Source organism: Dicentrarchus labrax, unplaced genomic scaffold, assembly GCF_905237075.1.
Source record: "Dicentrarchus labrax unplaced genomic scaffold, dlabrax2021, whole genome shotgun sequence".
Lineage (NCBI taxonomy): Eukaryota > Metazoa > Chordata > Actinopteri > Moronidae > Dicentrarchus > Dicentrarchus labrax.
The window spans coordinates 6,586,193-6,610,249 of NW_026136713.1; the positions used below are offsets into that span (position 1 = coordinate 6,586,193).

A 24,057-nucleotide genomic window follows, 5' to 3' on the forward strand; every position below is an offset into this window, starting at 1 on the left:
GGAATTAATGTTTTATCTGCTATTGTTTTGAATATCTTTAAATGTTTTTTGAATTGAACTCAATACAATTAAAATGCACACTAAGTATTGTTTTGTGTTTTTATACAAGCATTGCCTTTTGACAAATGACTGCTCTGATTAAAGGTATACCATGGTACACCATCTGGGTTACGCCACCAAGCACAACATCAGGCACATCTTAGCAACATGGTGCTGCTTAAGAAAATATACTCCCTACGGTAAAATTTTAACTGCATGATGAATGCCAAGAATACTCAAATGCAAACACAACTTCTAACATTTGACAAGCGTTATGGAGGAGTCAGGCTTTAATGATGTGACTTCAACTTTTTACTGACAAAAGGTTAAAGAAGTTCTCAGCTTTTGCTCCAACTCCATTCAACTTAAATTAAAGCAATTAAGTGGAATCAGGCCTTACAAAGAAGTCTGTTCAAGCATGCATTTGATGGATGACAACTTTCCTCATGTTTGCATGTCAAGTAGGTGCAACACCGACCTAAATAAGCACAGCATTATTAACCTCAGTATAATGGCAATGACAAAAACCCATGTTGACACAGCTTTAGAAAATGTTTTGAGATTAAACAAATTTCACAAAGCACAAAATAATACACCTAGCTGCTCAGGATGATTTGCTATGCAGGTTTTCAACACTGGTGCAGGCTGTCATATCAACATCTACTCCACACCAAAGTGTTTGCTTGGGTTGTTTACATGGATCTGACATTCACAGGCAGATCATCAGTGACTTTCCCTCCCACCAACACAGAGATAGAGTTGCTGGCTGTCCTTCCTGCGTGGCAGGGCAGCGTGGCGTCCCCAGGCTCATTGGCACTGCAGCTGTCACCCACAGGATGGGAAAGTGGCAGGGTCGATGGCTCCGCGGCGTGGCTTCTGGCAGTGTCCCTCCCTTCCTGGCCTGGTGAAAGGGCAGGGATGGGGAGCCCAGTCTCTCAGTGCATTGATCGAGGGCCAGCCCTCCATTAGCCACTGTCAGAGCTAAAGGTCAGCTAAGGCCAACGGATGGGTCCTGTGTGCGCATCCTATGGAGTGACTCATTCTCACACCCAGGGAGTGAGTCCTTGTCACTTTGGTCTGTGCTGCCCCCTACTCCTGGTGGCCACATGACGATGGCCGCTTCTCTCAGAATAGTATACCCCTCCCTGATGGATTGATGTGGACAAAACTCACTCAAATATCCCTTTTTTTGTTTGATGTCAGCCACATTATGCATTATTGTTGCTTTTAGCGATATTACGATTTCCTGCCAAATTAAAAGAGCCTTCCTTCTAATTTTCTCCAACAGAAATTGCTTAATAAATGAGCAGGCCCTGATTTGCACAGATGATCACACAGCAACACAATTGCATCAAATTGCTCACCCAGAGATTGTGCACCACATCGTGCTCATCACTGAGTGGCAACTACTGCCTGGTGTGGTTTACATGAATGCAGCCAGGCTGTGAAAAGGGGATAATTGTGGTGCTAAATGCTGTAGAGGCTGACAGGATCCATTTCTTGACTTGTCAAGGGCAGCAGTGATAGAGAGGGTTGTGCCGGGGTCTATACACACACAGGCAGATGAGGTTATTTGCACCAACACGAGTGCACACATGTGGGTACATGAGCACACACACATATGCAGACAAAATCAGCCACAATCCACATAGAGATGATTGTCTCTTGCCTCTGTCAGGTTGTGCTTTTTTTCTCCAGCCATGGAGACCTCATCCTGGGAAATTGAGCAATTTCTGATTGAAAACAGTGCCGGTAATTAGAGCACTCACTATTTGTAACCACTTGGCATTGCATTAGTATGCAAAGCTGGCAGCCAGCTTATCTTGGGGAAAACGTTTGTTTCCTTAATTGCCCTCTTAGGACAAAAGTGAAGGGGGTGGGTGGGGAGGGAAGAGAGTAAAATGTTAACGGGCTGCAGTAAGAATGGAGACTGGTGTGTTGAGGGGATGTGACTCCCTGAACACAGGGGTTAAACTCCACTAATAGGCTGAATACAACACACATGGGCACACACAGGCACAGAGTAACAGTGGAGCACTCATACACCCACATATGGGCACACACTTGCATTGGCACATGGGCACATGGAGGCACAGACAAAAAGACAACTATGATGAGCGCACACATTCCAGGACACACACAATTAGGCACAATTAACTCCATAGACATACTGTACGCTGTAAAATTAGACATGTAAAAATAACTATTCACCATACTAATGAATTAAATGACCTTGTCTTTAAATAAAGAATCCATTAAGATGTAAAGCAGGAAATGAGCTTTCTTCAGCTCGCTCAAATGGTTAAATAAATACTGCACATATATCCATCTGCCATTAAGATAATCATTAAGATTAAATTATTCATCATCTCTTAGTATCTGTTGAATGTAAAGCTTTTCCCAGCAACAGCTAATTCCTACATTGCCTCTGTCATACTTTTGTAGGTACTTCTCTTACCGTCACATGTAGAGGGGATGCAGAGATGAGTCTTTCATGTCAAATTCTGCAATATTTTGCTGGTCATCTTGCTTGTCTCATGTTCACAAAGTGATGGATGTGGAAATCTTAACTGGATCCTGATGGGATGAAACCACAAATATTTCCACTTTCAAATTTTACTTTTGGCAGTAAAATCTAGTATTTAGGTTTGCAGAGATGCAATTTTTTTCTCTTTCTCTTCTCTTCATGGTGTGTTTGAAATAGTTGCTGAAGTACTATGATTTCCCCTGATTGTTGTATCTATATCAGATCATTTTCTCTTTCACAAAACAAAAAGGGAAATTTAATTAAAATGTTGTTCCACATGTAAAGACATGAGGATGATTTACTTTTAAGAACCATCTGCGCACATATGAAATTAGTTTTCTAAATAGTCAGAAAAACACTGTCTTGTAGTACATTTAAGGGGAAATTTTTTTTTTTTTAAATATAGATACTGTTGTTTTACTATTTTCATAAAATGAATGCCATTTAGTTACAAATCATGTTTGAAAGAAAGACTTTTCATTACTTTTAAAGAAAGACTTTAATGTGAAGCTTTGTTCCTTCTGAAAACCTAATAACTCTGATTGCCATAAAGCACGTGGCTTGTATATCTGTCTGAAGACAATGAACCCTTTACTCAGTTGCCACCTTGCTGATTTGAAAAGGAGCATGATTTGTTGTGTCCTGCCTTGGAAAAAAACAAAAACATTTAATGAAATATTTCAAACTGTGATGACGAGTTGAAATGTTCTTTGAAAAGGTTAAAAAAAGTCAAAGTCAGTCAGCGCATGCTTCTAGGCGATCTTATTTCTAATAGAAACACTATTTTTTCACAATATTTGAGTCATGCAAAACCATAACCTCCCACTTTGACTTTAATACTAATGGCTTACTCCGAATGATCTAATGCACAATTATGTGTAATTGAAGGAGGCGATTTTCTCTTTATCGAGATATGACAATACAGTTTGGATGAAGTGATTGTAATTTACATAAATGAGTTTTTTCATGTGTGTAACAATGGGACAAAAACTAAAAAGCATAATAACACAAGAAGTTATATAACGGATTTTGACGTTAAAATTGAACGCATGAGTACACTTTTGAATCCTTTAGGTTATTTTTTCTAAATAAAAATGTCGTTAGTCATGATTACAAAAAATTAACAGCCGGGTTTTAATAACCTGCAGCAAATTATGATCAAAATAAGTCCAAAACTGGAACGAAATAGCTGAAAAGTACGGTAGTTTTGCGAAAACATTGTTATATATTAACAAAAGGTTTTCAATTCTGTTCTACAGCGGAAGTAAAGGCAACAGCAGCCTCGATGCTACAGGTGGATGAATAATGATAAAAACATCCCCCACAGTGTGGGCCTGGGCCTTCTGCTGTACTCTGGTTACTCAGCTTCTGGTTCAAACAAATAATACTAGCATTAAAACTACTTCCCAATCAGCTTTATTTTAGACACTAAAATGTTAAAAGGGTCGTGATGTTAGATATAGGCCAATCTGACATTAATTGGTGCCCGATGAAATAAAGTTTCCTCTTTGTTCTCTGTCTGTCTGATCTGTTGCGTTTGTTTTCTTAACAAGGCGACAGAAAGTGAAGAGATTAAATAAAAGTTTTTGGAGCTGAACAGGTTGATTAAATAATGATGGACGTTCTCTCCCATCCGCAAAGTCTGTGCAAAATAAAAAAAAATACAGAATCTGAGAGAAATTAAATCTCCTCAAAACTACATGAATGAGGGACGGGTCCCGCCACAGGTACGCGTCCAATTTTAGATGATTTGGACGAATCTATTAGGATGATTGATATAGGCTAAAGATAAAATACTTTCTGGGGACGTTTTAATTAGCCACAGCTAATAAACCAACCGTTAAAATCATCTGGCTTAATTGGTCCAAATACTGGAATTATTAAGAAATATGTGCAAATGTTTATATTTACACCTCGAAATACGTGCCTGCACTCACGTGCACACGCGGCGGGTGGGCTAGGAGACTGTGTGTGTGTGTGTGTGTGTGTGTGTCTGTGAGTGTGTGTTGTGGAGGGTGTATGCCACATTTCCTGATGAATTTCACGTCACTCAAATCAATCACTCTGGCGTCTGTAAATTATCTTTGACTCGATAATGAAAGGTGTTCATCACTGTCTGTGGTTCTGGGGTTTATTAATCAGATTCTGGATTCTCTGTAAACCATAATGGAGGCTGCGGCTGATTTCAGTGTTTTGTGTTTTTTTTTTTTTTTTTTGCATTCTGCCCAACAAAACCTGGACTAACACAATGATGCTGTGTTGGGCTATTTGAAAAGGACTCCCCCTTTAGATCATCTCCATCTGAAGGTTTGAGAGTGTAAGACTTCCTTAAAGTTGTGAGGGCCAAAATGGCTTTAGGAGAGCTGAATCGGTGTCCGTGTGTACACACCATGTCCAACAAAAGCAGGGGCTAATCCACCTAATTTACACAATGCACAGGGCCCTGTTTACATGGGATATACCCACAGAGGGCCTCTGTCTCGTCTTCCATGCATTTCAGACCGGACAGAAGTGCACATTTTTTCTCTCTCTCACACACACATGCGAATGAAAGGCAAAGTGAATGAGCATTTGTGCGATCTGCAACAAAATCAAAGCAGATAATGTGGCGCTACAGAGAGCTTAAACATGATTTCATTTAAACTGAGCATCAGCATCTTTCACTTAGACTACTGCTTATTTTCACCTGTTTACACCGGTGCCATAAAACTACTGCTTCCAGAGATAAATCATTGCAATTTTACATATTTACATATTTTAGCCAGAAAGGTTGGAAATGTCTACTCCACACAATGTGGAGTAAAACAAGTTTACCTCAGGACATTTATTCGACTGTGTATAGAATTCATTATATATTTAGATTATAACGACAATAAGACTGGACAGTACCGAATATCATAGGTTGGGTCACTTTTGTGTTCAGACCTTTTTATTTAAACAAGTTAATTGACTCTCGATACAACATCTGAACACATCAAACAGACGAACAACAGCAGAATTTATCAAAAGGATCACGTTATAACCAAACTATAAGGTGCCCCAGGGCTACATTAGGAGTCAAAATCGACAGAATTACAAAAAGTAAAAACATTTTCTACTTTTTCTCTTTCTCTTTAATTAATTTAAGTAATCCCTTCCTATCTACTTCTTTCTTTCCACTACTTATGTGTGTGTGATTTACAATATAACCTCGAACTACTGTCAATCAGCAATGTGCAATTCCATAGCGCCTTTTACCGGATTCAGCCCATAACCCTAACCCTAATAAAAATACATGTTATAACGTGTTCTCTTCGTTTTATGTGTATAGTCTTTGAGTATTTGTGCGTAAAACAGATTAAACAGATTATACAGGAGTTTTATGATATCTAATCACTACAAAATAAACATCAAATAGTGAAGCAACCTGCGATATAAATAGGCTATTCAAGTTATTTGTTTTTTTTGTTTCAATTGAACGCACCCAAAAACTGCCCCAAAGTGTACTGTGCCCTAATATATAAAATAAACGAATAAGAAAAGCACAGAGAATAATCTTTGTAAGACGTCTCTGAATCCTTCTTTTTCTTCTTTTTCTTTCTCCTTTCCGTTTTGTAGACTTCATCTTCAAACAGCCTTTTCAACAGGCTCTGCGTTCAACTCTGAATGGAGCATTGTCTTATTTTATGTCTTTTCAGCTCAATCACCTATTGACTATTTAGGAAATAAATTAAGAGTCCTGGCTGCTGCGACGAATTTTAAATTGCTTTCATTACACTCCTAGATTTCCTGTTTATTCGTCTGCAGCTCTTTGTATCTCCTCCGTCTGTAGGTGTGTTTTACTGTTTCCGTAATTGCATTTTTCGGAAGGGGGTAGGTAATTACTTTGGCACAGCCAGGTAAATTCCGGCGCTAAATTGAAATATTCTGCTTTAATCCTGCCTGAATCCCAATTGTCAGGACACGGAGATGTGAGCAGCGGAGGAGTCATGTGGAGCTCCGGTTGCTTCTTCAGGTGAGCGTCGCGTCGCAGGGGGGCGGAGGATCTCCTCTCGCCGTCATAAGCATAAAACAAGATTACTAGATCTTTATCACCGAAAGCCCCCCCTCATAGAACAAGCAACTTCACCATCTCAGATTCAGCTGGGGAATGTTGCGTAATGAGCAAGAAAATGAATTATAAAGTCGTTTTGGGGGTATTTTTATTTTTATTTTTATGTCATAAATACTCTTGCATGTTTTCAGGAGTTTCATTCCTTTAACCAAAAAACAGGTGAGCTTGTTCATGTAAAAGTATCATACCGTGTTTGATGTCTTTGTTTTGCATGCTGGTTGAAGAAGAGCAGGCGCATAACATTCATTAAAAACAGCATCTTTGTCTTATTATAACAAAATATATATATATATATATATTATAGGATTGATTACAACTAAAATCTAGTTTGCAGGTTTTTAAGTATAGTCTCTCCTGCAGGAGGAAATGCTGGCAGAGGTTTGTTCATTCTGCTTGGCATGGTGCTGCCTGAATTTACCTTCCCCATATCTTTAATTTGTAGTCACCAGGAATAAAAGGCTGAGTCTCAGCTCTGGCAGCTCCCATGTCAGTCTTCGCAGGAGTGGGTGACAGAGAACAGCAGAGGCAGATAGCATGCTAAAATCGCATCACTAGAGACCCCACATCAAAGTAGACCAAACCTCAAATTGAGTGAACTTTTAAGCCAGAAAGACTGTGTGACATCAGAGCACCCAAAATGTGACTGTCATGTTTTTCAAACTTTGCTGCACACAGGCTCAAAGACTCGAGAAGCATTCAATGGAAAGCACTGTTCAAACACACACACACTAAGATTAGCAGTCTTTGTCTTACGGGAACTTCAAAGACCAATTAGATTGAGAGATGGGTGTGACGAATTTGTCAAAAAATAAGATGATAGATATCACTTTGGCAGTGAGCAAACATGGCTGGGGATTTCACTCAAGCACAGTCATTGACAAGGCACTGTCAGAAAATGTGTCATCTTCAGCAGACCTGCCAGTTGACAAGGATGCAGCTTGGGATTGAGACTGATCAATTCCCAAACTGCCAACCAGACATGGCTCTGATAGAGGCACTTTATTTTATGAAGTTTATAAAAAGTACTGTTTCGCTTGGATATATTGTCAACTTTTTATCTGCATCACAAGCCTGCACCGTCCCAAGGTACAGAAGCAAGAGAAAATGTGCAGCAAATTTTAGATAAAAAAAAAGAAACTGTTATATTTATCTGCAGTTTTCAAAACTTAAACAGCAGAGATTTGACCTTCCCACATTTCTATTTGCACTATACTCACGAATGTGGAGTATCGCTCACATGTCAGGTTTTGTTGTTTAATGTACACCAATTCAACACGTTTAATACTTGAGCTCATCTTTGGCCACTATTTCGAAAGTGAAGTCCGATACTCAAAGCACTTTCCTTTTCAAAGTAGTTTCCTGTTGTGCTTTGTGACCACAATAGTGTCAATCTCGTACTTTCAAAGCCTCATCTCTGTGTCAGCTTTGAGTAGCTGTCTATACATGTCTCCGAATAGAGTTGAGGCTTTGATGGCTGGTCTGAAAACAGTTGGGAGCATTATGACAAAATCTAAAGAGGAAAAAGTATTTCTATTGATTTGGCTGCACAGGAAATTTGACCTGAGATTTGTGAAATTGCTTTCATAGGCAGAAAAATTGTGTTTGATGGTTACTGTAACTCGGAAACATCAATTTATAATGAAACTCATTGTGGGAGCTATAGGACGGAAATTTCCAATCAGCTGTAAATTACACATCACAAGCAGAACTCCAGAACATCTGTAATATGAGATCATTACAAAATGTTATCTCTTAATCCATCAGTAGCAACACTCAATTAAGGCTCAAACTGCATAATAAGGTACTCAGAATGAGCATCATGTTGCCTCTTCTTTGTAGCCTAATCAACATATTGATTTCCCAAGTAAATCAAGTAGTCGATTGATAGAAAATGAATTCCCAATTTTGATAATTGAATAATTGTTTAAGACAGCAAAGATTTGCTTCCAGATGCTGATATCTGAGTATTTGCTGCTCTTCTTAGTTTATATAATTTAAAATCAAATGTCTTTAAGTTTCTGAACTGTCAGACAAAACAAGCAATATGTAGATGATGCCTTGGCTTAAACAAACTTGTTAAAATCAAAAATTAAACAATGGAAAGGAATCAAATTAAAAAAGAACCAATAGTTTCAGGCTCTTCCTTCAATAATAATTAGTTATACTGTATTTCTGTTTGAATGCCTTTGTATGAAATTTCTCCCACCATGGATCTTACATTCTTGTTTTCACTGATATAATAGTCAAAGATATGAGGTTTGGGGGCATGTTCGAAAAAAAGCTCTCAGTGTTGTCCTAAACAATAGCCATTTGAAGAGCTGTGTTTGAAGCCATGCCAAGTGATTGGGAATAATCAAATGACAATAATAATCAGATGAAAAGAGAGGCAATCTCAATAAACTTTGTCATTCAACTATTCAAGGTTCAATCATATCAGAGGTGTTTTGCATAACTATGAGACCCTGGTTCTAATCCTCAAAGGGTTTTGGGGCTACTTGGCTTTGCACTGTAGTCATTCAAGGTCTCAACCCGGTAGGAAATATGGGCTGCCATAGCAACACAAAGATGGCCTCTAAAGGCTTAGCATAATTCTTCCCTAATAGAAAAATAACAGCGGCAAATCCCGTCCTTAGTGAACTGGCTTATTTGACAGAGGCAGACTCCCACCTGTGAAGCACATAGTCACCACACCAATGCGCTAAGACTACGATAAGATGAAAAAGAGCCCATCTCTGGATGGGGATGGGCGGCCTAAGCTCAAGCCAAATTCTTTCTCTTCTCTGAAGCTGAAAACAGCCCACAGTGCGTCTCTGGCTAGCTTTAGGTTTTTGAAGCTGGACAATATGAGCTGCCAAATGAATCATGCTTTCTGTATAGTACTTAACTTTGAAGTGCTTAAGCTATACTCTGAGAAAAACTTTTGGCAGGAGAAGATGGGCTTATACAGGATCAAATCTTAGCCATTGAATTGTTTTTACCTCCTCGCACTCATTTCCGTGTTCATGGGATGTTCTAGTGGTAGTAATATGGCATTATGATGTTCTAAACCTGCCTAGTAACTGTCCTCTCCCTTCAGATTGTGATCACAAAATATGTGCTCCCCCTCCCTCTACCCCTCCTCCCACTTTGTTGCCAGGTACCACAGAGATGGATTCTTGTCACTGTGTGAGTTGCATCAGGATGATGAGCACCGGGGAGAGAATAAATTACCAGCACACTTTAGAGTGGGAGGCATGTAAGTATCAGCCGCTACAGCAGTGCATTGCTCTCTGCTTATGGAATCACTAATGAGGAGCAATACCCAGCGATGTAGCAGCCATGGTGATCGAGCTAAAATCAAAGGCTTTATGAAATCATTACTGTCAAAGCTAGCTACGAAAATCAAATGATTGCCCAACATGGGTTTCTGTAAGAGGTATATGGTGCTGTTTTGTCACACACAAAAGCTGGGATAGAGAGACGAGAGAGAGAGAGAGAGAGAGAGAGAGAGAGAGAGAGTTGTAGTCGAGAGATGTGGTGCTTCCTCTGCTGTGCACCTGAGTCAGCCATTTTTGGCTCGACTGGATTTCTGTTTGTTCACTACATTCAGCAACAGCTAGCGCCTCATTGTCTGGCTCAGACGCCGCATCTTCCTGTCAGCATCCTACTGTAGATGCCAGGCACTTGTCTTATTCAGCTACGTTTAAAAGGTATTTCAGCCCGCCGGGATGAGTCCTGCTACCTCATTCCTGACTGTGTATAATCTCATCATTGTCAGCAATGTTTTTTTCTGTTTCATGGTGCTCAAGAGCATGCAGTCAAGATGACAGAGCAGAACTGAAAGGGAGATTATCATTGTATCATAATGTCCTTTCAGCTCTGGGCAGAGAAAGCTACATGGTTTTGGCTCGCTGTTACCTAACTATTATATCAACATAAAAATCACTAAAAGCTAAAAAGATTTATGGCTTAATGTCTTAATTTCATTGAGGATAAATTCTCCCTATCTTAATATCTGGTTCTTATGGTTCTGAGAACCACAAGGGTGATGCATTAGTACTCTTAAGGGACTTTTTTTGTCATGCAAATTCACCAGCTTTCTTTTCTTATCAATTCATCTTTTTGCTGTTGGGCAAATATGCAAAATTCATGTATTAATATTCTATTCCTCCCATTATGTTAAGAGTTATTCAATATATTGTCATTAAAAACAATATATTTTTCTTTGCCCTTTACACCTTGAAATTCTGCTATTTCTACCTTTGAAACCACAAATGAAAACCTCCTCACTGGATCCTCTACATTCCTGCGGCTTGCCTATATTATGGAGTGATTCACAGTGGTGTCTTCACATTAAACTGGCACTGGAATTCATAATGGCCATATGTGGGAATGAATCTATTTTATAGTGCAGCCTCAGTGGCTAGGTGAATAGCAGCATACGTTAATTAAATCAACACTGTATGGACTACTGTCCATCGAGAGGCCGGACTATCCTCCCTGAGGGGAATCCCACTGAATGTCGGCCTGTAAGCCTCCTGTTTCAGTCGTACGCCTTTCGCACCTTTCTACATCAAAGCTTGCTCAGCTCCATGTCTCAAAGATTCACATCTCCAGGAAAGAATGGCCTCTGCTGAGATGTGGACACCTCTGGCCTCATTTAACGTGCACAGTCCCCTCCCCCCTCTCCAGGCCTGAATCTGAGGATAGAGTGGCTATCTGACGAGATCACACAGAGAGGTGCGGGAACTTAAAGGCAAAGAGTTAGTGTGCATCCTACCAGGAGTCTCAAAAGAGTTCTATTAAAACACGTTCAATATGCCGGTCAGGGCTTTCAAAGTGCTGCACACCCTCTAGCCCCGGCAAACTCAAAGGGCATCAGTGCACATTCTGTAAGGGGAATCTGGCCCCCATTAATTTAATGAGTCCAGGGTATTAGTATGCCATAGCCAGCAGTGAAGTCTCCCTTTTTTCATCTCTGGTGCAGTTTTAAGGAAAGATCCACCAACTTGGGAGTGACAAAGGAGAGCAGGGAACGAGGTGCGCTCATCTAATCTGAGATCAATTTCTAGCTGTCAGTCCTCAGAGGGCAATTTCCAGTGGTTAAGATGTCTTTGTGCAAGCTGGAAATCCAGATAAAGAATGCAGAGTGGCACTTTTACTGTCACCAGGAGAACTTTGCTGTCTCTTTATCATGATTGCATCCTCAGGAAACAGACATGCAACTTGTAAAAAAAAACAATGGGAAGGGGATTGGCGCTTGGAGACATATTTGCATAACATATTTGGAAACATGCTGTGGTCATTATAGCACTGTGAGCTTTTTTTTCATTTAAATCTTGTCTGCAGTCACTTCACAGTTAATTAGCTTGGTAAACAGCGATGTTGCCTTCTAAAGCTCTAAGACCTGACTTATAGGAGAACACACAGCCTGTCACTATACAGCGAGCTGACATGCAACTGACAGTCACCTGTAAGAGATTACAGAGACAGTGGAGTTTGCCAGGGCCTGTCAACCAGGAAGTAGCAGCTGCTGGAGCTAATTAAAGCCATAGTAACATGGTAACATAGCCCAGCTGAAGGCCACATCAAACACTCCTCTTCATGCCAGTCTTGAGTCTCATCTCTGGGATGTTGAGGCCCTCTGTGACCTGTGCTGGGAGCCTGCTGGGCCCTAGGCCTGACCTGAGAGCTGTGAGGTGAATCAGAATAGGCCAGGATCTCTGTGGGGTGCACCTGGACCGGTCTTACCTGTGTCTGTGTATCTGCATACCAAAATGTGGCCATGCGGCTGTGTGGGCGTGGGTGCATGGACTCTGACCTGTACAACAAAGCAAAAGAGAGAGCCTAGGTGAGAGGTCAGGAGGAGGGAGGAGGCTTAGGGAAAACACACGTAGGATGCATTGGCTAAACATGATCAAAGGGGCACATATGGCTTGGCTGAGGTAGAACCAGATGCCCTCAGATGTCCTGATGAAACATAAGCTCAATGTAAACATGTCGCCTCAGTACAGATTGTGCTTAAGTTATGCATAATTTAGCGATAAGCTTCAATTAAAATTCAATAACACTGTGTTTATCTGGTTATCACTAGATTAAGAAATACTTAACTTTGCCCAGTTACAAATAAAAAAAGAGATTGCCATCTCTCAAAATATCAGTTCAATCGTAATGAGCTCTCTCGCTGAACAAAAGTACCTGAAGCCCACTGAGGAAAGGTTGTTCCAGCCAATATTTATAGACATGGGATAAAAGATAAAAGATAAAAGAACAGATAGTTGACTCTCACCGGTCCGTCTGTTTCTTCTCTGAATCTGTATGTCAGTTGTAGAGCCTGTGTGTAACTAACTAGAGAAACATATCCAAACAAATATCCTATGAAACCTTTGCTCAAATGCAGTTGCAGCGATAACACACCAGAAAATACTTCGGAAATAGTTTTATCACATAATAGCAAATGTTCTTGAACCAAACCCAAATTCCTTCCTTTAGTACTAAGTTAATCCTAAATGCTTCTCCGTAAATAAGCTTACATTTTATGTATTGACTATTGCACCAGTCCCACAGCCATTTTTCGTTTCCATACTTTCCAAATCAAATGTTTTCATGTTTACTTACTCCGAAGTCAACTTTGATACATTACAGCATGACAGGGTTGATGCAGTATCACATAGGTGGCAATTGCAGTGCTGATTCAACATCGAATCTAAAAAGAGTGTGGCAGAAGGCAGTGGGCGTTGACTGAGTCCAATGATCTGGCCCTGTTAGGTGGAATGCTCTGGGTGCTGTGTTGTTGCTCTTGGGGCTTGGGTCATGCTGCCATGTCTAGGAAGACATCTGCAGTACGGCACCATGGTATGTCTCCCCGGGGAGCCTCTCTGCAGCAAATGGAGCCTACCTGAAGCAGGTCTCTGTCTCCACCTGCCACACAGGGAGCAGACACAACGTCACGCAGGGATGCATGTAGACGGACCTGTCTGCAGGCGTGTCACCGTCAGCTGAGACAGACACCAATTTACCACCATGTTGGGGGGAGGGGGGGTGAACACATCTGATGTATGCAGAGAGCATGTTCCAAACTGCACCTTCAAAATAGAGGATTTTTTTTTTCTTGTCTGCTAACACTTCACAATAGCAGTGAAAAATTCAATCCGGCCTATGTTGGGTATTTTGTGTGCCTGCAGAGTCGTAGACCTGAACAAAATGAAAAAGCCCTTGACTGGATTTCGGGGGCCTAATATTATTCTGCCACCCTGGGCAGCCCAGGTTCTGTTGTTGTGTAAAATAGAGTGAATGCAACTTTCCGCTTCACGTCTTTATGGCTTCATGCTCAGAGTGACTGGCTGTGAGGGTCTGAGTGCTGTGTTCTTTCAGCAGTCGTCGTGTGGTCTCAATCTCTTTACACGTTTCACTGCCAGGCTCTTCTCTACCAGGCCTCCCCAAACTGAGTAATCAGCAGATGTCTTTATAGAGCAGCCCACTGCCATGTGCATACCCTGCATTCTTTGCCAGTTTCATTTTGGCAATATATAATTTTTTTCCTTTAGATTATTATTATTCTTTCAAGCCCAGCAGCCATGTTGATTTGGTTCTTAATGTGGCCTGAGGTTGTGAATACCGCTTCACTCAGCAGTTTGAATTCACATCCCTGAATGATACATCCCGAGTGTACTTAGGTTAGTCCATTCTATTATACCACAGAGCTGCTGATTTAAACAAACTGACGTAAAGTAATTTAAAAGAATCCTTTGACCTTCATAAAGACAAAGTCAAACCAACGGAGCAGGTTTTAGGGATCACCATCCTTGAATAGTTTCAATTGTATAATATTATACACTTGCCTGAATTTCTTCACCCATAGACACAAAAACTGTAACAAAGATCCACATTATGGTGAATTCTCTGTCAGCAAACATGTATTGCAGAATAATGAACAGGAGATATATATTCTAGAAAAAGGACCTACACTCATTTCCAGTGTGCCCGATACCTAGGATGTTTAGTTTTGGTTAGTCCGTGAACATCCTTATTATATCGCATTGCATTGCAGCTAAAATACAAAACATACAATGATGTGAAATGTATTAGCACTAAAATTATAATAATACCTGATATTATTTATACAAAGTTGAAATGCACCTGATAGCCACACACATACATGAGACATTATATCATAATATCAGTGTTGTACTTTACTTTCATTTTATGCTACTTTATTCTTATGATCAGAGGAAAATATTGTACTTTTTATTATACTACATTTATCTGATAGCTATAGCTGCTAGTTTTTTTCAGATTATCGTATAATGAGTTTATAAACTGATACACTGCTAAGGATTAAATCAGGACTGCAAATATAGATTATTTTCTCAATTAATCAATTAATAGTTTAGTCTAAGAAACTTTAAAAAAGTAATGAAAAATGCTCATTAAAGTGATGTCCTTCAATTGCATGTTTTAGTCTTAAACCAAAAATAGAATTAATTTACTATCATATGTGATAAAAACAAAAAACAAGTAGGAAATCCAGGAAGCTGAAAGCAGCAAATGTTTGGCATTTTCTGACACGATTAATCAGTTATCAGAATAGATGCTGATTCATTTTCATTCAATTGTCTACTCCATTATTTGACTAATATAACCACCTGGCAGTATATAACTTCACCTTGTGTAACTATAACATTAAACTGCTTGTTAGAAGTAACAATCTGATCATATAATACATGATACAAAATATACTTTTGACACTTTATTTTGCTGCTAATACTTCTGTACTTTTACTTGAGTGGAATTTTCAAAGCAAGACATTTACCTGTAACAAAGTATTTCTACAGTGTGATACTGCTACGTTTTCTCCAGTAAACATTCTGGATAACTCTTCTAGTCATAAGTCCATAAGTCAGAAACTGTTTGCAAAACTAACTTTTCTGGCCTGAGCGCAGTAACATCCATCCATCCATCCATCCATCCATTATGGGCATGTGGCAGCATGCATTTTCAGAACCATGAGCACCACCTGGGCACCATCAGGGCACCAACATGCCAGTGTTCCTTGTCTGTCACCATCTTTAATATTGCTGCAGAAGGTGGCAGACTTGTTAAGGGTTGGGTACTCGTGAATTGAGCTGTCAAAATTAGCGACGTTTCTGGTTTGTTTAAAAGGCAAAATGGGTCACGCGCTGAGGCAACAACTAAAACCCAAGAGGGATGCCATGATGTTCGTCGCTGGGAAATTATTCATTACTGTATGTTATCAAATATTTTCAATTTTTTTCTCATTACCATCTGAAATGACCTGGCAGTTATTGGAACTAATTATTTCACATGATTGTGTCATAATAAGTCATATGATAGTGTTGATACTTCTGTCACTCACTACTTAATGTCTATCCTGACCTTTGATAGCAATTGTGTTAATGACAACTCCATGAATTCACTTTTTATTAATTGGCGATTTTGCTAGTGTAATGACATGGAGACAGGGAGGTGTATGTGTGTGTTTGTGTGTGTGAGGTGTGTGTGTGTGTGTGTGTGTGTGTGTGTGTGTGTGTGTGTGTGTGTGTGTGTGTGTGTGTGTGTGCATGTGTGAGTGTGTGTCTCATAAGTGGTGATGTTAGACTTGTGCACTTGGCAAGCATTTTTTTTCTTCGCTCCATTTGGTGACAGATTGGGTTTAAATAACATTATATCTTCACAGTTGTGACTCACAAGCCTCAGCGCTACAAAGTCAGGGTGAGGTTTAGCACTTCACATGAGGATGAAGGAGGACCAGGTCGCCTCACTTCGTCTTTTAGTTTATCACTTTCGGCAAGGCCTAATCTGCGACTGAATGATACAAGCCTTTGACACTGTTTTACTGTTGTCAGTCACTTCTCTCTTCCCAAATAAAGCCCATTCTTTCTCCAGCTATGATCTAGCCACTGCATATCTAGAGTGTCTAGTGATAATAATCGCAGATAGTGAGATGGCCTGAAACTATGCAGAACCTTGCTTAAGGCACTTTGGTGAAATGTCCAAAATGCTTTAGAAATACAAATAAAGGTAACAAGCTGACATTTCAAATTAAAAAAGGGTTGGTGGCCAGTGTTTACGTCCCAAAAAAAAAAAAAGACATTGCACCACATTGATCTTAGCATGTTGCATTGTGGGGTGCTAAGCATTGCTGAATGCTTCTTAGCTACCATGCTAACAACAACGCTGCAGTTTTCGACATAACTTTGAATTTTTCAGCTGAGGTCATAGCAGGGTGCGTCTCCTCTCTGAGCCCCAGGTAGTAGGGCATGCAGGGGGGATCTTTTTCTAATATCGATGCTTCGGGCTTGTAAAGCTCCTCCGACATTAATGTTGCATTAACTCTCTGAGCCAGTATACATTACTGTCGGCCCTGCCCTCCTCATCAGCCATGTTTGTTTTTGCTGGTGTTGCGCTATCAAAGGCTAACTGCTTTACAGCACCTCCTGGTGCTCCTCAGGAGGAAACTTTTCCTTTTGGAATAAAGAATTCAGCCCACAGATTTAAAAGGTAATACATTCTGTTTTGCTATTTATTAATTTTTTTACTTTCATAAGTTAATAAAATGTTGTGAACTTGCACTGATTTTGCTGAAGGGATCCTGAATATGTCATTATAGTGTCCAAAGATCGACTGCACACACTCCACAGATAACTTACTGCTCACTACTGCTTGTCCTTTAACTTTTCCTTGGCTAAACCCAAATGGCAGATGAAGCATTGACTGTGTCATGCCTTTTTCAAGCAGTAAGTGTGGTGTACTTGTTGTCCAAGAAAGATACACTGGAATGTGGCCTTATGCTCTAAAGCTTTACTTACGGTCTGCTTTGGCGCACTTGTTCTGTCCTGAGCTGCCTGTCCTTCAAATCCAGGGCTTAGTATGAGGTGGGGCACAGAGGAGGGATAAGGGCTGTCACTGCTGCTGCTGGGGCGCCCACGCCAACAGCGCGCAGAAACTAATAAAGACGCACACTGGTAGGACCCCACCGACCAAGCAATGAGATGTCACCATAAACAAGCTGCAGGACGTTGGCAGTCAACTTCCTGGTTATATAATGCTGACCCATTTTTACTTAAAGGAAGGTTGTAGGTCCTCAAGTGTAAACAAATATAAATTCTGAAAAAGTGTTGTTTGTTATTTCTGAATTTTCTCCAACATTAGTGTGATTTATTTCATATTTTCCACTGCTTATACATTCAGACTGAGTTTCATCACTTCGCAGTACAGACAGCAGATGTTGTCTAGCATCGATGTTAGCTGCAGTTATTAAGCCGAGCGAAAGGTTACTAAATCTCTTCACTTTGTCAGTTGCACTTGCTCTTTCAAACCGGCATGTCAGAGTCCTTCAAAAAAGCATCAGCTTACACGTGCACAGGTCACATATCATGTATGTCACCTTTGCAAATATTGAGTGACATCCAGCAGATACTCCCAGAACAGAAAGTGACGCATGGCAGTGCTCAGCTCAGACAAGTGTCGTGATGTGATGTGGCGTGATGGCAGGACAGGTAACGCCATAGATAACCAAAATATACATCAGCAGTCAAAATAGAGAACTGATAGATAACAACAATGACTGAAGTGTAGCCCAGATGTGACAATTTTGAATGGGAATGTTATAACATGCAGAAAAGCAGAGACCGAAAAAGTGTCAATCCATCAATATTCAAGTAAAAATGGAGGTTAATATGACGTACAGTATTTCAATTTCTAGCAATCGCTAAACAGTTAAATTATTTATTTACTTTACAAAATATATATAATTTTGATTAATTGAACTCCAAAATATCAAATCTCAGATTGCCTAAATTATATGTATGTCAAAGAAAAAAGCCTGAAGACCAAACAGCAGGAATAACACTCATGGAACTAAAATATAAGGGTGCTTTAATTTGACGGTGTGAAATTGGAGTGCCTTTGAAGAACAACCACAAAAACCTACTCCCTATTTATTTCGCGTCAATGGTGTGACTCTGACATGTCCCTTTTGTACACTAGAATTATGGTTGGGCTCATTTGAGGTACATTTAAAGAAATATGTGACCAAAACCTTCAGGTGAATCAATTTAACTCGAAAAAATGGTAGTGGGGCCTCTGTGATATAAGCAGGCCTCCCACTTTGAATCCATGTGTTCACAATAGTCTCAGTCTTCATCATCGTCATCATCATCATCATCATCACTACCATTATCATCATCTCCTATTTCCTATGTGTTCTGATTGGTAACAACATTTCCAGAATATATATTGCAAAACAAGAAAAAAAACATACATTTTATCGCTCCCTTTTACAACAGGTGACCAATAGTGTACAAATATTTATTTTATCTTTAATTTTTAAAATTGACGGTGTTTGTTTAAAAGCGAAAAACATTTAAAAAAAGACCACAGCTTATTAAAATTAATGGTCAAATGTTGTTCAATGTTTAACTTTTAATTTTCCGAATAAGTATTACTTCATAACCATTTTTTTTCAATATATGTGAAATTAAAGTAAACACAGAAATTAATTTTAAATTGTTACCGTAATTCAACAAGGTTATATAGTTTGTATATGACTCTGATTTGATTTAATTGTAGTTTTTTTTCTCAAAAATACATCTTGAAATTAATCACATTAAGGAAAATGTCAAAATAAAAGCGATGACAATGAGCAATATATTTCCGCTGTTTTAATTCTAATTTTAAAAGCATATAAGCAAAATGTAAAATGAGCATATTGATAAGCTAAGTAACAGGGCTCAGCTTTAAAATAATAATCATAAAAATGATTGCTAAATTTAAATAAAATTACATCTGCAATCTCACTATCACGAAAGGTGTTTTGTAATTTAAAAACCTGGTTTTGTAACATTATCATGAAGCGTGCACTTAGTTTTGACTCAAATACCTTTTACTAAAGAGAAACAGTTGTAAATGAAAATTATAGTTTTTATCCTAATTTCAGCAGATGGAGAAAAGAAAGTTATGCGAGCATTGTTAAAGTTTTCCAGCTTATGTCAGACAAATGGCATCTGAAAGAACAATCGGAAAGTGATTTTGCATACTTTGTGTTTGTTTAGCTGTTTGTTGAAGAAGCCATCTGTTTGTAAGTTTCTTTGTAATTCTTTTTAATTGTTTATACATTTGCAAAACTTCATGTGCAGCATCAAAAGACAATGAAATTCATTAGCTCCCTGTTTCAAGGTGGTATCTAACTGGCAGAAGATTCTTTTATTTCAAGTCTTTTTATTTCTTCAAGGGACATTGTCTAGAATGAGAGGCTCTCATCATAATCTAATAATATGCAATGATAAATAAGAACCAGAGTTTTTGATCAAAAACAGAGTCAAATCAGATGTTTCTCTTAGATTGAAATGTGAAACTTCTTTCAGTTTGCAGAATGAAAGGCCACCATCTGTTTTTTTGTATGTTCATGTAGAGAGGACATTGAACTGTCAGCAGAGTCCCTCCTACTTATTAGGACACTCACACATCCCCACAACACACATCTTCGAATCTTTTACGAATCTTTTGTATTTTATTTTAATCAGCAGGTCAACTGTATTGAAAGTGCGAACAATAAACATTTGCTTATTAATGAAAACTGTGTTTATATCAATCATTTTATTTTAGCTAATTGCTGCAATGTCTCTGTGAAATTGTATTTTACAAATGTGATACCAAGATCAAAATAAAGTAGTGCTTTAAAAAGATTTTTTTAAAATTTTGATTACATTTTAAAGTTTCGTCTTTCCTTTCTTTTTACCTTTCTTTTTGTCGGAAGAAACTGTGAAAGAAACTTTGACACTCCAAACATTATGGAGTGTTCTGTAAGACCCCAAAAATTATATTCACCACCATAATCTTCACTTTAAAATCTGAGATCAATGGGGAAAGTATACTGGGAGAGAAAGTTATCAGTCTTATCCATCTCTCACATGATTTCCCAAAGTTAACGCATAGCGAGAAAAAAAAGGATAAAAATTTGAAGGCTTTCCTTATGTCATACTATGAAGGCTTTCAACTGCAAAGACTCAAACAGACTTTCATATGAAGCTGTCAGATTTTACTCATCTCATAACTCACAATTCTGGCTGAAAATGTTTACATAGTCACTCATTCTAATACTAAAATCTGGTGGTTATTTTATTTACAATTTTTCTCTAAATTGTAAACAATCTTGTGCTAAGAAAGCAAAATCACATCTTTTAAAAGTGAATCTGAAGCTGTGATGTCAGTCAACCTTTTAGAGACTGAATCGCTTGTATAATAGAGCACATACTGTATATCTGAAACAAAATGTACTAGAGGAGGCGAACTGAGTATTTAGCTGCTCAACCAAACTGGACAAAATGAAAAATTATTCGATTCTGTGGGTTGTGCGCTTTAGTATTGTGAAATGAGCGTGCTGCTTTCAAACAGAATTCGAGTATCAGCTCCATCTTCTTCTTCCCCCTGTTAGCTTAGCAACAGCGGCCATTTTGTCTGCATTTGCATTGGTCCAAATGTGTTTCTCAGGTCATGCCACATTTATTTCAAATTCTGGTCGGGAGATGATAACGCCAATTTCAAGACATTTCTGCAGGACCGAGATCTCTTAATTTGTGCCTTTAACCAAGACATATGGTGGAAAATGTGACTTATATTAGGCATGCGTTGTGCATGTTCCGAGCAGTAATGCTTTCATTTCCTGCTCAGAATGTACCAGAAAGTGTTTAGTATTAACCACATGGCTGTCACACAAATGCACATGCATACAGGAAACATGTGTGTGCATGCGCACAGTACATGTGCACACCACACACACACACACACACACACACACACACACATAAAATAGGATGAGCTGATCCCTTCCTTAGAGTCAACCACCCGCTGCTCCCACTGCCACACTACGTAGACAACCAACCACAGGATGTATAAACCCAGCTGTCCAGAGGTCACCTTGGCTTGTTTACTTGACTGCAGTGGATGCACAGTGGCAGAGTGGACCACCGCCATCCACAACAGCTCACCTACCAACATGTGCTCAACTCTTACTGGATCCTTAGTCACGGTGTATGGGTAAGTAGCACATTCTGTACTTTTTACCCACGTCAGCTGCACCTTAGAAACGCTGTGATGGACAGACCTGCTGAAGACTTCTCTCTCTTATGTCTTTCAACTCTTTGAAAATCTGTACACACGCCATCAATTAGTTATAGATCTACCAATTAGCATCTTCCTTTTTAACTTTGCCAGAATAATTTACTGGAAATCAATTCATTTTTAATCTAGTGTTTCACAGTAGTAGTTGACTTGGGCTACCAGGGGACTACTGTAAAATACTTTCCTCCAACTCTTTTCTGAGCCTGAAACAGAAATGACCACACTGTATATGAGGGAGATGGTCAATTTAATGCATGAAATCTTCTCCAAATCACTGCATGTTTATGAAAACACCCGCGGAAACACGCAAAGCTCCAAAAAATAAACGCTGTTTTAACAACTACACAAGCTGTGTTAACTGTCTCTGCATTTCAGAGGTTTATGGGCCCGTTTTCACTTCACAGGCCGAGAGCCACCAGTCCTGGACGCTATGACACGCTTATACGTTCTCCAGGTACTAACTCAGCTACTGTATGTTGTCGCTCTGCACACACACAAACACACACTCACAAACACGCCCACACAGACACTCACCTCTGCACTGCTGAATCACACCACTATGGAATCACTGGAGCCTCGTCTGATTCTGGTAAGGTCCAAAATGTCCACGTTATTGGCACAGAGTGGTAAAAAGACTGTCTGGGAGTGAGGCCCGGAGACTGGGCTTTCTGTGTTTCCAGAGAGCTGCCCTGACCACCCTGGTAAATATAAGAGAGCAAATCCTTTTCAGGTTGAGAGTATGACACGGGACTGCCACATAAATCAGTGCAGGCCCAGCCCGGCACAGGCTGGGAACGCCATGGGAGTGGTAGGCGGCTCTACGGTGAGTTTTTGGGGAAGGATTATGGATTGAGACATACAGCTGGGAGGCTAAAGTTACACTTTTCATTACCACTTCGAGGGGGTCTTGGCTGCCTGGAAGCCAGTCAGATTTGTGAAGACCTCTTTCTCCCCCTGGAATGGTTGTAATTCTACAGGCGCATTCTTCACCTGAGGACAATTGTTTTTGATATGGCAAAAACAATTTGGTGAAACGTGATGGGAAATACTGTTTTTTCTTTTTTTTCTTTCTTTTTTTTTTTTTGCCAATGGAAGAATGAAAAAATAAAGAAAAAGGAGAGGGCATTGTGAAAAGTCCTCATTCACCAAAAGACCAGAGTAAAGAGAGAGCAGTATGCCCCCTTCTGGCTCTTTTCTTCTCTCCCTCTTTTCTTCTCCTTTTTTCCCTGGCGTCTGGAGATGTGAAGAAATGTCTTTTGATCAGCTCTGACAGAGCCTGGGCCATGTGAAGAGGGTGGCTAGCGGGACTCTGCCAATCCATGCAAGGCAAAAATGTTCCTAATAAGAGAGTAATAAGCTAACGAGTGCTGGGTGTCTGTCTGATCCACATTCTGGGTACTGTTTGTGCCAGCACTCCTAGTGCCTTCTGACGTGTACCCGACTCTCATCAGTCTTTTAGACTGTTTGCCAGGTCACTGCATTTCACCTGGTCTGTCCCATATGCTCTCACCAATGGTGCAATAGTCTGAAATTTAAAAACCTTGTGGGCACAACAAAATTGAAAGTGGGAGTAATTCTATTTCTGATTTTACACACATTGCAGGATTGTTGATGTTCAGAATGTACAATATGTTTTGTATTTGCTTTGCTGAAAATATATAGGGGTGGAAAAATAAAGTGCAGGATTGGTTTTGAGCAAAGCAAATTTGTCTCACCTTGCCCACACAACATCAACTTGGGCTATTTCCACAACTGACTGCTTCCATTGTATGTGTGGGTTTGAAGTGGTCACATATCAAAGGGCTCTGTCTCTGCAGGGTGGATTCTCTGGTACTCTGTACAGCACAACAAGGAGATAGTTACCTCTCACAGCTTCTCACTGCAGCATCCCAGCCCAAATAAACACATCACCTCCACTGCAGGGGGAGGAGGACAACAGCACAGCTGCCAGCCCCCTCTTTTTTTCCTACCCAGCAGCAGCACCAGCCAAGTCCATAGTGCTGCGGGGCATCCCAGGCATGAACAGGTGCTCTGTTGGTGGAGTCAGGCTTGGTTTTAGGCCTGATTCTGGGCCTGTGCTAAGTGCTGGATGTGTGAGGGTTGGTGAGGACTGGCTGGCCAGACTTTAATGGTGTGTTGGTGAGTCCATGGGCTCAGCGCTGGTAATTATGGTGGGGAGAAGGCGATTAGGCAGTGCTGAGCAGCCCAGCGAGGGGGACGGGCCCACGCCCAGCAGGGAGGGGAGTCCTGCCACGGGAGGGACCAATCAAGTGTAAAG

At 39.9% G+C, this 24,057-nt stretch overlaps 1 long non-coding RNA gene across 1 annotated transcript; it reads right to left on the reverse strand.

Moving 5' to 3' along the window:
- Window positions 1–62: 62 nt before the first annotated feature.
- LOC127375174 (uncharacterized) lies at window positions 63–23,698 on the reverse strand. Its single transcript, XR_007887330.1, has 3 exons — window positions 22,314–23,698; window positions 12,390–12,459; window positions 63–2,616 (listed from the first exon to the last, which is right to left on the reverse strand). It is a non-coding gene; the product is annotated as an uncharacterized LOC127375174 (long non-coding RNA).
- Between the last annotated feature and the right edge of the window lie 359 nt (window positions 23,699–24,057).